This window comes from Mus caroli, unplaced genomic scaffold (assembly GCF_978045245.1).
Source record: "Mus caroli unplaced genomic scaffold, Mus_caroli_1 scaffold_4, whole genome shotgun sequence".
Classification (NCBI taxonomy): Eukaryota; Metazoa; Chordata; class Mammalia; order Rodentia; family Muridae; genus Mus; species Mus caroli.
Window position 1 is genome coordinate 100,273,455 of NW_028227259.1, and position 14,086 is coordinate 100,287,540.

General features: G+C 41.1%; 1 protein-coding gene and 1 pseudogene across 1 annotated transcript in view; one reads left to right on the plus strand and one right to left on the minus strand.

The window, feature by feature from the left end:
* Positions 1-813, minus strand: part of Cnot6l (CCR4-NOT transcription complex subunit 6 like) — an 87,383-nt gene extending 86,570 nt beyond the window's left edge. The window contains exon 1 of the mRNA XM_029476935.2: positions 730-813. The gene's annotated coding sequence lies outside the window, so the exon portion shown is untranslated. The remainder of the gene's footprint in view (positions 1-729) is intronic.
* Positions 814-10,755: 9,942 nt separating this feature from the next.
* On the plus strand, positions 10,756-11,193 carry LOC110295413 (interferon-induced transmembrane protein 2 pseudogene; annotated as a pseudogene).
* The last annotated feature ends 2,893 nt before the right edge of the window (positions 11,194-14,086 follow it).

The following is a 14,086-nucleotide window of genomic DNA, read 5'->3' on the forward strand; positions in this document are numbered from 1 at the left end:
TTTTGCACTTTTCGGTCTCTCCCGGCGCATGGCTTTGTGCTGGGTATTTACCGACGCCGGTCCAGAGTCGATTACACCGTTCAATATGTTTTATCCTCAAATATATGTTGTTTTCAGCACTCTTAAGGCACCGTGTTGGTTGCCTTTATCTCAGGCCTTGTTATTGAATGTTTAAAGCCTTTATCTCTTGAGAGGAAGGGGGTGCAATTATAAATGCAAATTATTTATGGAGAACAGAACTGCACTTTCTTCTTGTTACCAGGAAGTGTGAATGAGTGAAAAAGCCCCTCTGGGTAAAAAAAAAAAAAAAAAAAAAAAACCTACCAGCTACCTTTTTTCCATCCTGGTTCAGTTTCTATTTCCTGCTAGCAACCTCTCCCCCAATCCTCCTTCCCACCCCCCCATACACACACACACACACACACACACACACACAGCAACACTTTATGTAAGAGGTGTTAAGATGGCCTTAATCATGCAAGAAGTCTATTCAATCCCAACTGGTTTAGTCCAACCTGATAAGATACTAATAGTAATTAGTAATCTTTGGCCTTGTAAACAACAAAGCCAACAAGTTACCCCAGGAGGCCAGGATAGTGAACCTGCCTGCATAGCACCTGACTAAGTAAATTTCTTGACACATAACTCCCAAAATAGAAAGACTAGCAAATGTTGCAAAGGGGGAAAATAAAGACTTCAGAATTTAAGTCAGATAAATGTGATACTTACATGTCTCACATGTCTCCAAATGCCTGTAGGTAGCTTTCTAGCTCCTGCACAGTAAGCACACATACATACCAGGTGTGTTGTGTTCTTTCCCAGCACAGGAAAGACAGTCAAACCGCTACAGTCCTCATGCCTGTGGACTGCACAGTGCTTGCAGAGGAAGCTGACACATAAACAGGAAGTTCTCAGAGAAGGAGCCAAAAATGAAAGGTGACACAAATCAGATGAACAATGCCTAGAAGGACAGATGGAAATCGTTGGTGGTTTTTTTACCTCAGCCATCTGATACTCCCCACCATCTACTGCCTAATAACAGGAAGACAGAGAGCAGCTGCAGATAGAAAGAGTACTGACAAATGATGAGGCTTGCTGGTCTTGAGGCTCAGATTTACAGGGTCAATGTTCACTGCTGGTGTCTTAAGTTTTAAGTAGTAAATGTTTCCCAGTCATTGAAGACAGGGGAGGGGTAATTAGAACATTTAGAATAAAGAATGTGGATGTTTATATACCCCAATAGGGTGGAGGTGGGGAGGTGTGCTTTAGAGATAGCCCAGTGGTTAAGAGCTAAGTGGCTAAGTGGCTGTTCTTTCAGAGGCTCTGTTTGATACCCAGCACCTACATGGGGGCTCACAGCCATCCCTAACTTCAGTTCTAGGAGATCTAACATCCTCTCCTGACTTCCCTGGGCACCAGTTTTATCTCCTTGATGACTACTCATCTTTATCTCGATGGATACACTAACTTTCTAGAATTGATCATTTCAACAATGTACACATTTAGAGAAATATATTCTGTAAATAAGTACAACTATACATCAATGGGTTGAAGGAAAGCTTATCCTTTTAAAGAGGTAACTTGGAGCTGCAGACACAGGGCTCAGTCATTAAGAGCCCTGCCTACACTTGTTCCTGCCACCCACATCAGGCATCTCACAAATGCCTGTCACTCAAGCTCCAGGAGATTCAACACCCTCTTCTGGCCCCCAAGGGTACCTACACACACATGGCAAGCATACACAGAACCAAACACATAAATAAATAAAAATAAATCTTAAAAAATATTAGTAAGATCGTTCAATACATTTTATCCCATCTCATGAATATGAACAACTATAATTTGGTCTGGAATGTAGTTCATTGGCTTATCATTCTGTAGCACACACAAGGCCCTAGTTTTGATCCCCAGCACCATAAATACATGAGCCAAAAACTTCAACTCTGAAATAGTGTCCTTGATAATAGTTCAGCCAGTAAAGTGCTCGAATTGCAAGAAAGAAGGCTCGAGTTTGATCCTGCAGAACCCACAAAAAAAGGAGCTGAGTGTGGGGACACATCCTCATAGAGCCAGGAGTAACTGGAAGGTAGGCAGATCCCTGGGACTCACTGGCCAGCCAACTTAGCCTCCTCGGAGAGTTCCTGGGGCAGTAAGATACCCTATCTCAAAAATAAGCACAAAACAAGCAAAAAGGACGAAACAACGCGGCTAGAACCTCAGAAACAACAGCTAAAGTGTTTTGGTGCCCCCACACACATATCACACATGTGCTCGTGACCACTCATATACAAACATGGCACATAAATGTACACAGATACACATTGAGATCATCTGTATTGGTTTTACTTTCCAGGTCTCCCTATAGGACCTCTAAACTACATTTCTATGACCTGACATATTCTACATCTCACTGAACTACATTTTCTATGCTCTTGTCCTCGATATCGCCCCCTCTCCTTTCTCTATTTTTTTTTTATATATTTTTTGTTGTTTTGTTTTTATTGCGGGTTTTATGTTTGTTTGCATGTGTTCATTTCCTGCAAGTATCAACTTGCACGTGTCTGTGGTGCACCTACATATGTGTATTTGGAAGTTAAAGTACAACCCCAGGATCAGGGGTCAGTCATTCCTCAATAGTTATGCACCTAATTTGTTTGATTGCTTTTGAAGGTTTGGCTTCTAGGGATTTTCTTGTTAGTGGTTGGTTGGTTGGTTGGTTGGTTGGTTGGTTGGTTGGCTAGTTGTTTGGTTGGTTAGTTGGTTGGATTTTTTTTGAACTGTACCTCACCAAGTAGGCTAAGCTAACAGACAAGCAAGCCCAAGAGATACACCTATCTACCCCTCTCAAGTGCTGGGATAACAAAAATGCACTACCACAGCTGACATACTTTTTCTTTCATTAAAAATAGAGTTCTTTACCAATACAATATATCCTGGTTATGGTTTCCCCTTTCTCTAACTCCTCCAGTTCATCCTCACATACTGACACTCTTAACATGGGTTCTGGGTGGTTGTTTTGAAATAGAATCTAGTGACCCCAGGCTGGCCTTGAACTTACAATGTAGTAAAGATGAGCTTGAGCTTCTGATCATCCTGCTTCCCAATGCATTGATTACAGGACTGGACTCTCAGGCCTGATTTTATGTGGTGCTAACCACATAGTCAAACCAAGCAAGGACTTGGTGCATGCTAAGCAAGCACTCTGCCAACCAAGCTATTCTTCAAGTCACTGGGGTTTGTTGTTGTTTGCTTGCTTGTTTGTGAGCCAAGGTCTCACATTATGGTGCATGGTGGCCTTCTGTGCAGCTCAGGCTAACCTGGAACTTGTGGCAATTCTCCTACCCCACCCTCCCAAGGATTCAGATTACAACCATGCACCATACTGAGATGCTTCTTATTTTATTACTTGAAGGTGCCAACTGCCATGGGTACGTACATCCAAGATGGGTGACTTAATGCTTCTTCTCCTGGCCTATCCACTCTTTCCATTGCCCTTGCCCTTGTTCCTGTCTCCAGATTGGCTGTGGATTTCACCAAAAATTAAACAACTGTCTTGGTGTGTTAGTTACTTTGCTTGTTGCTTTGACAAAATATCTGACAAGCAGCAATTAAAGGAGGAGGAGGAGTGTATTCTGGCTTACAGTTCAAGGGGATACAATCCATGACGGCAGCAGGAGCAGGAAGCAGTCAGTCACAAAGCATCCACAGCCAGGAAGCAGGAAGTGAAGGGAATAGGCCTGAGCTTCCCACAGTGATCCACTTCCTCCAGCGAAGCTCCACCCCTTAAAGGTCCCACGACCTTCTCAAATGGCACCACCAGCAGGGCACCAAGTATTCAAACACATGAGCCTAAGGGACATTTCACGTTCAAACTACAACTCTTGATAGATGAATATGTTTCACATGTTATTATTGTATCATATGATACGTTACCCACCATAAAACAGTAAGCAGAGTCCTTCATAGTCCTTGTCCGTTTTCTTTATGAACTATCTATTTCAAGCCCTGGATTACTTTGTATCTAGATCCTGCTCCTCAATCCCATCAATAGCATTACCACTCCTTCTAGTACTTCCTTATTGTCCACAAATCTCCTAGCTGGACCATCATTACTAACAAAATAAACATCTCATGCCTCAGTTTATCAGACTGGGAGGTGGCTGACATGTGACACCTCCAATCAATAAAATCGATTACTGTACCCTGCAGGTCTTTATAGGATTTTCAAAGCCTTGCTTCAGCACCTATACTATAGCACATGCAAGCAAGCACATGAGACCTAGACTAGCTAGCTGGGCATGATGATGCACCCTTTAATCACAGAACTCAGAGACAAATGTATCTCTGTGAGCTCCAGGCCAGTTGGGGCTACATAGTTAAACTCTGTCTAAAACAAATTAATTAAAAAACTAAACTAGTAAGCTAGACTGCTCCTTATATCTGTCGTCTATATTGCTATCTGTTTTCCCAGTAATTTCCATTCTCTATGGTGCTCCTTCTCTTGAGGAAGATATTTCCTCAAGATATTTCCTACTCCAAGCAGGGAGCAGACACAGGGCAGCAATCATGCCCAAGTCTGGTATAGAAAGTATAGTTAAATTGATCATTATGGGTTTTTTTATAGAGAGAATGTATAGAAAGAATATCTTGTGCATTGTATGGATGTATCACCTGTCAATTAAAAAGCCTATGGCTTATGGCTTAGCAAGAAATAGAAGGTGGGACATCTGGGAGGCAGAGAGAATTCTGGGATAGAGCCAGACACAGGAAGAACCACTCAGGAAGATGTGAGGAGGCAGACTCACAATACCCAAGCACAGGTAACAAGCCACATGGCAGAATGTAGGTTAAAATAAATGGGTTAACTAAGCTATAATCTAATCAGAGTAGAGCCTAGCTATATGGGCAAGGTATTTGTAAATATACTTTGAGTCTTAATCTTTTTACTGGGAGTGTGGGGCCAGAAGGAAGCTCTGACCTAACTTCTTCAAGAAGGTCCCAAGAAGATTAACTGCTGCAAAATACATTGGGAAGTCACCAAACAGAGGCACAATAAGGCACTACCATTGTCATCACCACCATGGATTGAATCATAGTCTATAAACAAAGCAGACAGCCCATTTATAACAATAAATTAAGAGGCTCTCTGTATATATGATCTATCAAAGCACAGTTCCCATTTGCCATTTGGCCAACTATCTCTATATAATATGTAGATGAACAACCAGGGAACAGTATCCTTTAATTAGGAGTGTACATATTTGCCTGGCATCCCTTACTGTGAGCTCTATCCCTAGCAGATAATAAAATCTGAAATTCCTTATCTATGAATGTTTGATCAGTGGTAGCCCTCCTCCAATCATACCATCAGTATCTTTGGTTTGTTTCTTATTTTTCAAGACAAGGTCTCACTATGTAGCTTGGGCTGCTCTGGGACTCACTATGTAGATCAGCCCAGGCTAGCCACAAACTCAGGATCCTCCTGCCTCGGTCTTCCAACCGCCAGTTACAGATGTGGTACCACATCTAGCCCATGCTGTCTTCATTTACTAGGAATTATCTGATAGTAAAATAAATCAGAAATAACTTTTTTCTCTCGCTCTCACATTAAAAGGTCTGCTAATGGCCAATTCCAGGACAGTTCTGAATAATAGGACCATGTTATCTTTAAAGTGTGACTTCCTCTGCTGTTTCGTAGGCTAGTACTTCTGTCAGGGCCCACCACACATAATTATGCAATTTATGACAATTTATGCTTAGGATGGGAGAAGAATTCCATCGACTAAAGGGTTGCTTGTACTTCAGAGGAAGAACTTCTAACTCATATACTAGGATGGGGCCTTCTTCTGCTCAAAGACAGGAAAAGATGCTATGGAGGTTGGAATTCTAACTATGGAATTTATTTTCTTGACAATGCAAAAGTTTTTTTTCCCCTGTAAGCAGTTTCCTGAAAGGTCTGCCTAAAATATTTGCTTAGATTTCATTAGCCATAAACTTAATGAAAGGTCATTAAATACCTGAAAAGTGAGCTGAGAAACTGTTTCTGGTAAGCACGTAAGTAAACCTCCAGGCAGCATAGGCAGGATCTGTCACACTACAACGCTGAATGGCTCAGGGTCCGGAGAAATAGAATGAAGATGGCATATCCGATTTTATAACCAAAACTTTTTTTTAAGATTTATTTTATATATAAGTACACTGTAGCTGTCTTCAGACACATCACAAGAAGTTATCAGATCCTATTCCAGATGGTTGTGAGCCACCATGTGGTTGCTGGGAATCGAACTCAGGACCTCTGGAAGAGCAGTCCATGCCCTTAACTGCTGAGCCACCTCTCCAGCCCCATAACCGAAACTTTTAATGCTAGCAAAGCAAGCACACTATTTAGACTATTTATACTATTTAGCATAAGCTCATCTAAATGAAAGTAAGGCCTTTTCAAGAAAACATTCATAGTCTGTTTTCAGGCGCTCATAATTAGTTACTCCCTTTTCTCCTTTGTTTCTTGATCTCGCTGAAAGGTCAGTAGAGTTTGTTTTGGGTATCCTCAAGAACATCTATATTGAAATTCTGGGATGTCAAATAGATGGATTCCCTTACTCCGTAAATTGAAAAAAAAAGAAAAACCGTTTCATCTTAAGAGTAAGAACCTTTTCTTGTTCCAGATACCATTGGACTTTTAGGAACATGTGGATTTTATGCTCATAAATCTGTTACCTAACCTGTAAATAGTACAGGGTGCCCCACTGCCTTTCAAGGATGCTTATAACCTGGATTTCCACATTTGTAAACTCAGCACGTGTCTCTGTCACTCTCCCTAGGTCTTCTCCAAGCTTGTTACACATACCCCGGCTTTCCCAGTCTTTTGTTGTTGTTGTTGACACTGTTGGCATTGTTCTACGCTTCCATTATTTGACCTTCCATTTGTACCGTCTCAAAAGAGTTATTTCAATCATCTGTCCCTAGGGATTCCTACAGCCTTCTTGATGCTCTCACAACCCTGCATATCCTCATCCCTATTGGAAAGCCCACAGCACAGAGGAACGGTACTCTGACATGTAAACTAGGTGTAGTGAAACCCAATGACTGTAGAAAAGGATATAGCCAAATACCAATTTTTCAGCTCTGCTACTTATTATATGATCTTGGGGAAATTGCTTCTCTTCATCTGAAACAGAAACACCCACTTTCAGAGTAACAGCATTTCCCTTTCTGTGAGGAGAAGGCTGAACTAGCTACATCGCTATGCTGAGGGCTCTGTAGGGGATCCTTCCTATGAGAATAGGATAGCTTAGCTGATCTATCCTGTCATGTATAAGAAGATGGAAAAGCAGAGTTTGTCAAGAGACAGCTGCAGGAAGGAGAAACAATGGTGAGCCTTATCTACATGATGAGCGGTGCTTCCTTCAGATATACAAATGGTCTCCAAAGCTTCGTTTCCCAACCCTTCTCCAATCTAGGATCCCATAGTGCATCTTGTTAATATGGCTCTTAAGTCTGACTTTATCTGAAAGTCCCTGTTTTATAATCCTGACTTATTGAAGGAACCAGTCATGCCAATTGAAGTAATATACCAAACAACGCTGAACTTCTGGTTTGGCTGATTATTTAGACAAACATTGGCATTAGTTTTGATCCATTGTCTCCTCTGTTTTCTGGAAACAATATGTTATAGTTAAGGTTTAACTGGATTAAAATGAAACATTTTTTGTTATAATACATCATAGGTGTGTTCTGTACTTCATGTTTATCCAATTAAATAGTACAGAATCTGGTTTAGCACACTAAATAAACTTAATCCTAGATCGAATGGTGATGCTCCACTCCCACCCCCAGAAATCAACCTCAGTGACTTATGCATGTAAGGGTAAAGTATAGGATTCAGTATTGGTTTGCCCTCAGGAACTTTATGTGTTATGAAAGAAGTCTTGACCTGGGTGGTGACAACTTATTGGTAGGCCATATGATTAACATAAGTTAAGCAAAGTCAAAGTCCTGGGTTCAATCCCTACCAGCAGCAAAGAAGGAAGTGGTGGGAGGACCAGAGAAAGGAGAGGAGGGATGACAGAACCAAGTGCTAATACACTCGGGTCAAATGAATCAGGAAACCTTCCAACGGCTGACTTTACAGTGATCTTAATCAAAGGACTATGCTCTTCCTGTGTATGGATAATCTTGTCATTGTGTTCTTTCAGAGCTGTATTCCACTTCTTTGTTTAGCCTGTCTCGATTGCTGGCCTATTCCCCCAAAAGATCCAGGAAAGAACAATATTTCTAATATCACAAAGTTTCTTTCATAAGATTTCTTTATTTATTTTATGTATACAAGTACACTGTAGCTGTCTTCAGACACACCAGAAGAGGGCATCAGATCCCACTCCAGATGGTTGTGAGCCACAATGTGGTTGCTGGGAATTGAACCCAGGGCCTCTGGAAGAGCAGTCCGTGCTTCTAATCGCTGAGTCATCTCTCCAGCCCCTATCACAAATTTTCCAGTGCCTTGTTGCTACTCTTCCATATGTACTAACACATTCTTTCTATAGCTACATTTGTGGTTCCAAAGCTCAGCATTTGAACTGAATGAACCAAGCACACGTGTTTCTCACTTTTATTCAAGGTAGCTGATTTTTTGCTATGAAGAGGGAGCCTGTATTTTACTTTAGTTCTAAAATGACTCATGCTCCTCACACATTCTAATTTGTGTTCTCTGGTTGACCTTTTCGGTTCCTCCTTTTTATCAAGATGAAGTTACAAGTCTGAATATCTTCATATGATGTAAGTTAGGAGAATCACTACACAAAACCCTTTCCCCTTTGCATGTTACATTGCCTGGAAAAAGAAAAACAGTGGGAACTGTCATTTGAAGACAAAAACTTCTGAAATACCCCACATTACCTTAATTAGTCAGCTCCCACACCTGCTGTGCTAGCCATCATTTTCCCAGACATTCTCAGTGTGTAGGGAGAGGGGAGATTATGTGCAAAAATAATCCCGACATGCTATCAACTGCATTGTTTTACTCTCCAAAACCGATACTACTCCAGTTAAATAATATTAAGAAGTCTTGGGTCTATGACTTTAGCTTAGTGACACAGTATTTGCCCAAAACATATGAGGCCCTAGGTTTGGTCCTAAGAACTACACACACACACACACACACACACACACACACACACACACACAGTGTTTTAGTTAAGTTTTACTAAAACAACATACTTTGTTTTGTTTATCCTGGTGTTTTCCCCTAATATATTGTCCTGGATAATTTCCATTGTCATCGAGACTGAATCCTGATTGACCTATGTAACACGCATCTAGGAGTGTCTTTGATCTATGGAAGACATAACCTGAGTATGGTAAGCATTACTTCATAGGCTGGGATCCTGGACTGAATAAAATGAGAAGGGGAAAGCCAATCAAACAGCCACATTCCTTTTTTTCTTCCTCAGTGGTTTGCTTAGCTGTGAGTTTCTGCAGTGCCTTCCCCCCAACTCCTCAAGAACTCTCAAACTGTGAGCCAAAATATTCCCTTCTTCCTTCCTCAAGTTGCTTTTTCTGGTTAGGTATTTAACAACAGCAACTAGAAAAGTAGTTAGCATGCATACTGAACATAGATAACTATTAACACCCTTATGTCCTGTCATACTGATGCTTATTGGCACATTGCTAGGAAGCACAATGTAAACTTACACTCAGCAATGGTTTTTGGTTTGATTTTTGTCTTTGTTTTGTTGTAGTTTACTTGCTTACTTAGGATGGTTATAAGTTTATTTATAGATTTTTTCCTTTATTAAAAATAGATTTTCATACAATATGTCCTGATTATGGTTTACTCTCCTCTTCCTCCTCCTCCTCCTCCTCTTCTTCCTTCTCCTCCTCCTCCTCCCAGTTCTTCCCCACCTCCCCTCCCAACTGGGTAGCCCTTTAGAGTCACATGTTATTGTAATAGTATGAATCAGGAATGTCACCTACAAGCCCATGTTTTGAGCAGTGTGTCCCCATCTTGTAGCACAGCACAATTTTGAAGACTGCTGAGTCATTAGAAGGTGAACCCCAGCTGAGAGAATTAGGCCAATAGGGGGTGAGTCTTTTGAAGGTTATACTTGTTCAGATCTAGGACCTCTACCTCCTGATATACCATGATGTGAACCCATGCCTCCATCACCATGACCTGAGCTTCTTTGTCTCTTCTACTATAAATGGACTGAAATCTTTCAGAAAGCACAAACCAAAATAAATCTTTTCTCCCTTGTTTATGTGGTCAAGTCACAGTGATTCTAAAGTAACTAATCTCCAGGATAAGTCTCTGGTTTTTCACACTGGGGGACTACTAGAAGCTAATGGTTGCCGGGTGGGGTGGTAGGGTAAGGCTGTAGAAGGGTGGGACCACGGTGTGAGTCACTTTCTTCAATGGTGCAGCCTCTGAAAAGTTTATCCATTCTTCAGTAAGTGACCACACACACACACTGCTCATGCTAGCAACTCTAGCTAAACTCAGTGGTGCTCTCTCTCACTCATATAGATAAATACACACACACACACACACACACACACACACACACACACACATCAAGGCATGAAACCAGGAGAGGGGCTTGGGAAGAAGTGTTTCAGTGGGAGGAGAGAGATGAGAGAAGGTAATAATGGAAGGTGGAAAGTAGTAAAATTCATCATATATATCATATATGAAAATCAAATAGACCAGGGTAGCAGCAGCCATCCTCCAGACAGGGCAGTTGCTCCAGAGTCAATACCATGGGCCACAATTCTAAAGCCTTCTTGCCCACCAATGCCGGACTTCCTCCAAGCTATGAGACAATCAAAGAGGAGTATGGGCTGACTGAGCTGGGGGAACCCAACAACTCAGCTGCTGTGAGGACTACCGTAATCAACATGCCCAGAGAGGTGTCTGTGCCTGACCATGTGGTCTGGTCCCTGTTCAATACACTCTTCTTCAATGCCTGCTGCCTGGGCTTCATTGCCTATGCCTACTCTGTGGAGTCCAGGGACAGAAAGACGGTGGTGGGCAATGTGATTGGAGCCCAGGCCTACGCCTCCACTGCCAAGTGCCTGAATATCAGCTCCCTGATCTTCAGCATCCTTATGGTCATTATCTGCATCATTATTTTCTCTAACACCTCTGTGATAGTCTTTCCATCGTTTTCACAAAGGATGCCACATTCTGGATTCTAGCTGCCCTGTGTTCCACGATCCACATCTGGCCCTCCCACTAGGTTGAAGCCTTCACCCTTTATCCTATGCGTATGCAAATGTTACCTTCACATATCTGTCCACAGTGGATTCAATAAAGTGCACGTGGTAGCAAAAAGAAAATCAAATAATTTAAAAGAAAGAAAGAAAACTGGTGGGGGCAGGATAAATGAGTTGGCCAGGATTAGAACATAAATTTCGTTTTCCATCTGACTCCTGGAAATCCAAACACTACACTGCCATCAGTCTGTGCTTGAAGTGAGGAACATGAATTAAAATACTGCAGGAGAACAGAGAAGAGGGCTCTTTAGTGGAATTACTAGCTCTCTCTTTTTTATAGTCTGTAAAATACTATCAATGGAGTGGGGTTTTTTTGTGTGTTTTTTTTTTTTTGGTTTTGTTGTGTGTCTGTTTATGCATCTCTGTGTGTGTGTGAGAATGAACCATAGCTTATACTGTGAAATTTACTTTTTCCACTCATTGTTACAGTGTTCATGTCATGTAATGCCATTACGTATATTGCTCAATTCTTTCAGGTCCAACGTTCTCATTTAACAGCAAATATTTTGTAATCTTTCTTTATTATCCTGACCTGTTCTGACCTGGTACACATGAATAACATGTTTTATGTACACAAATGATTTCTTTAAAAATAATATAATGCCTTAGTTATAAGCTATAGGGTAATTAAAAGCAAAGTAATTTATCATTAAATACTATATTGCAGTGCTCAGACTTGACTACAATGAATGCCAAAATAAAGACGTTAGAAGCTTGTATCTACATGTAGCTTTAATGTGGATCCCATGACTATAACAGCAGACCAACAGATATATAGGTGTGGTAGGTCATAAAAATGACATGATATTTCTAAAATGGTGAATTACTCTTGGGAAAATTCCAAGCAAAACAGTTATATCCTTTTTTTAAATTACATAATAGCTGCATATCTTTTTAAAAAAGTATTAATCTTCTTCCTCAAAAGTCCCAAGTACTTTATGAGTGAAACAGAGTTTACTCTAGGCTCAGACATTGTAAACATGCTTTTCCTGTTTGTCCAGAGGGGATTTTTCCTCAGGGCTGAGTATTGACCTCATGGCCTCAGATATTCTAGGTAAGGGATCTAACACTAAGCTACAGCACCTGCCTTCATGGGTGACTTTGGATGGCAAGGACTTGTCACTTTTCATAGTGACATTTCAAAGTCTTATATGATGCATCCTGCCATGTACAGGGCTTTCCTGAGAATTTTTGGATCTTCACCTATCTCAAGTATTATTTCCTGATCAGGAGAGAGATGGGCCTGCCTAAAAAGCTACCTTAGCACTTCTCAGTGCTCTCCTCCATAAATAAGGACATGCCAGTTACAAGCTGTAATTACAGAAAGTATTTTAGAGATCACCTAATAACATTCCTGTTGTTTAATATGACATTAGAAGTTACCAACTAATTAGATAGTTACCCAGTTCAACACCATTTTCTTAAATCATGGAACCATAACAACAGACCCTGTTTACTTTTAATAAATTCTGTTTGAATTTATAAAAGTGCAGTTATTGGCTTTTTTAAAAAGTAATTTGTAAAATATTATCAAAAAAGTATAGTTTTTTTTCATGTGTGTCTGTTTGTACATCTCTGTGTGTGTGTTTGACCTTTATCAGCACCATATAAGGTAAGTATTATTATTATTTCCCCCTTAAAGATGTCAAGTAACTTTCTTCGGGAGACCCAGCATCCAAACCAGGTGATTTTGCTGTTAGAATTCATATGCTTAGCCACTGCAGCATATTGCCAAGTATAGTCTTAGAGTGGCCAGGCTCCTTGGTTCATACTCTGTTTACCTTCTGATCAAACTTCTCGCCTTTTCCTCGGTGAACGCCTTTCCTTTTTGATCTCTGTAGAACAATTCACATCGGTTAACGCGGGAGGTTGCTCCCCGCCCCTTCTTCCTCCAGCCTTTTAAGTGCTCTGTGCTGTATTTGGATCTGCTACAATTGGTTTTAATTAATGTCCCTACCCTAAGGCTATCTCTGAATAAATGACTCAATATAACCGAGCAAATTCAATTTTTGACGGAGCTTGGGAATTTTAAACCTGCACCAACACGCCGAGAGAGTACACGGTTTCATATTCATCCTCTCCTCGTCCTCGTCAGTTGTTTGCTTTTTAAGACATGAGAACCCTGCCTCTCAAAATATTTTTCCCTCATTCTGAGTGACTTCATTATTAGAGTCAGTCCCATTCCACCACCATCACCGTGTGTGTGTGACTAGAACGGAAGCAATCGGAGGGACAGGGAATATATACTGCTTTATTTCTTCTATAATGCCTTGTAATGTTTGTACATAACAAACTCGTAGTGACTACCGACGGATTTACATGACGGCGGATTCAATGGTTCAGTGTAATTGGCACAAAAATTTTAACCATGTTAAAGTGAACAGTCTTCAATATGGTTTGGACCTATAAAGGCTCGTGTGTAAAAAGCTTGACTCCAGTTTACTCCCACTTAAGGTCTGTTGGACAGTTTAAGAGGTGGGGCATATAAAAAGCAGGCCACCAGGCGCATGCTCTCAAAGGGGATGTGGGAGGAGGGAAGTTCACGGGTAGAAAGCCTGCTTAGCTTGTGTGAAGTCCTGACTCCAGCAATCGCCAGCACACAGTTCCAATACAAATACAAAAACCAAATAAGCAAGATCAACCAAACAACATACAGAAGAGGAAGAGTGTGGGGGAGGAACATTAGGAGAAGGGAGAGGATGGCAGGGGCTGTGGGACACTAGTCTCTTCCTCTTTCCCTCCTTTAAGTTTAGGCTATGAGTTAGCACGTTTTTTCTGCCACGTGTTCCTGCGATAGTATGCTGTCACAGGCCCA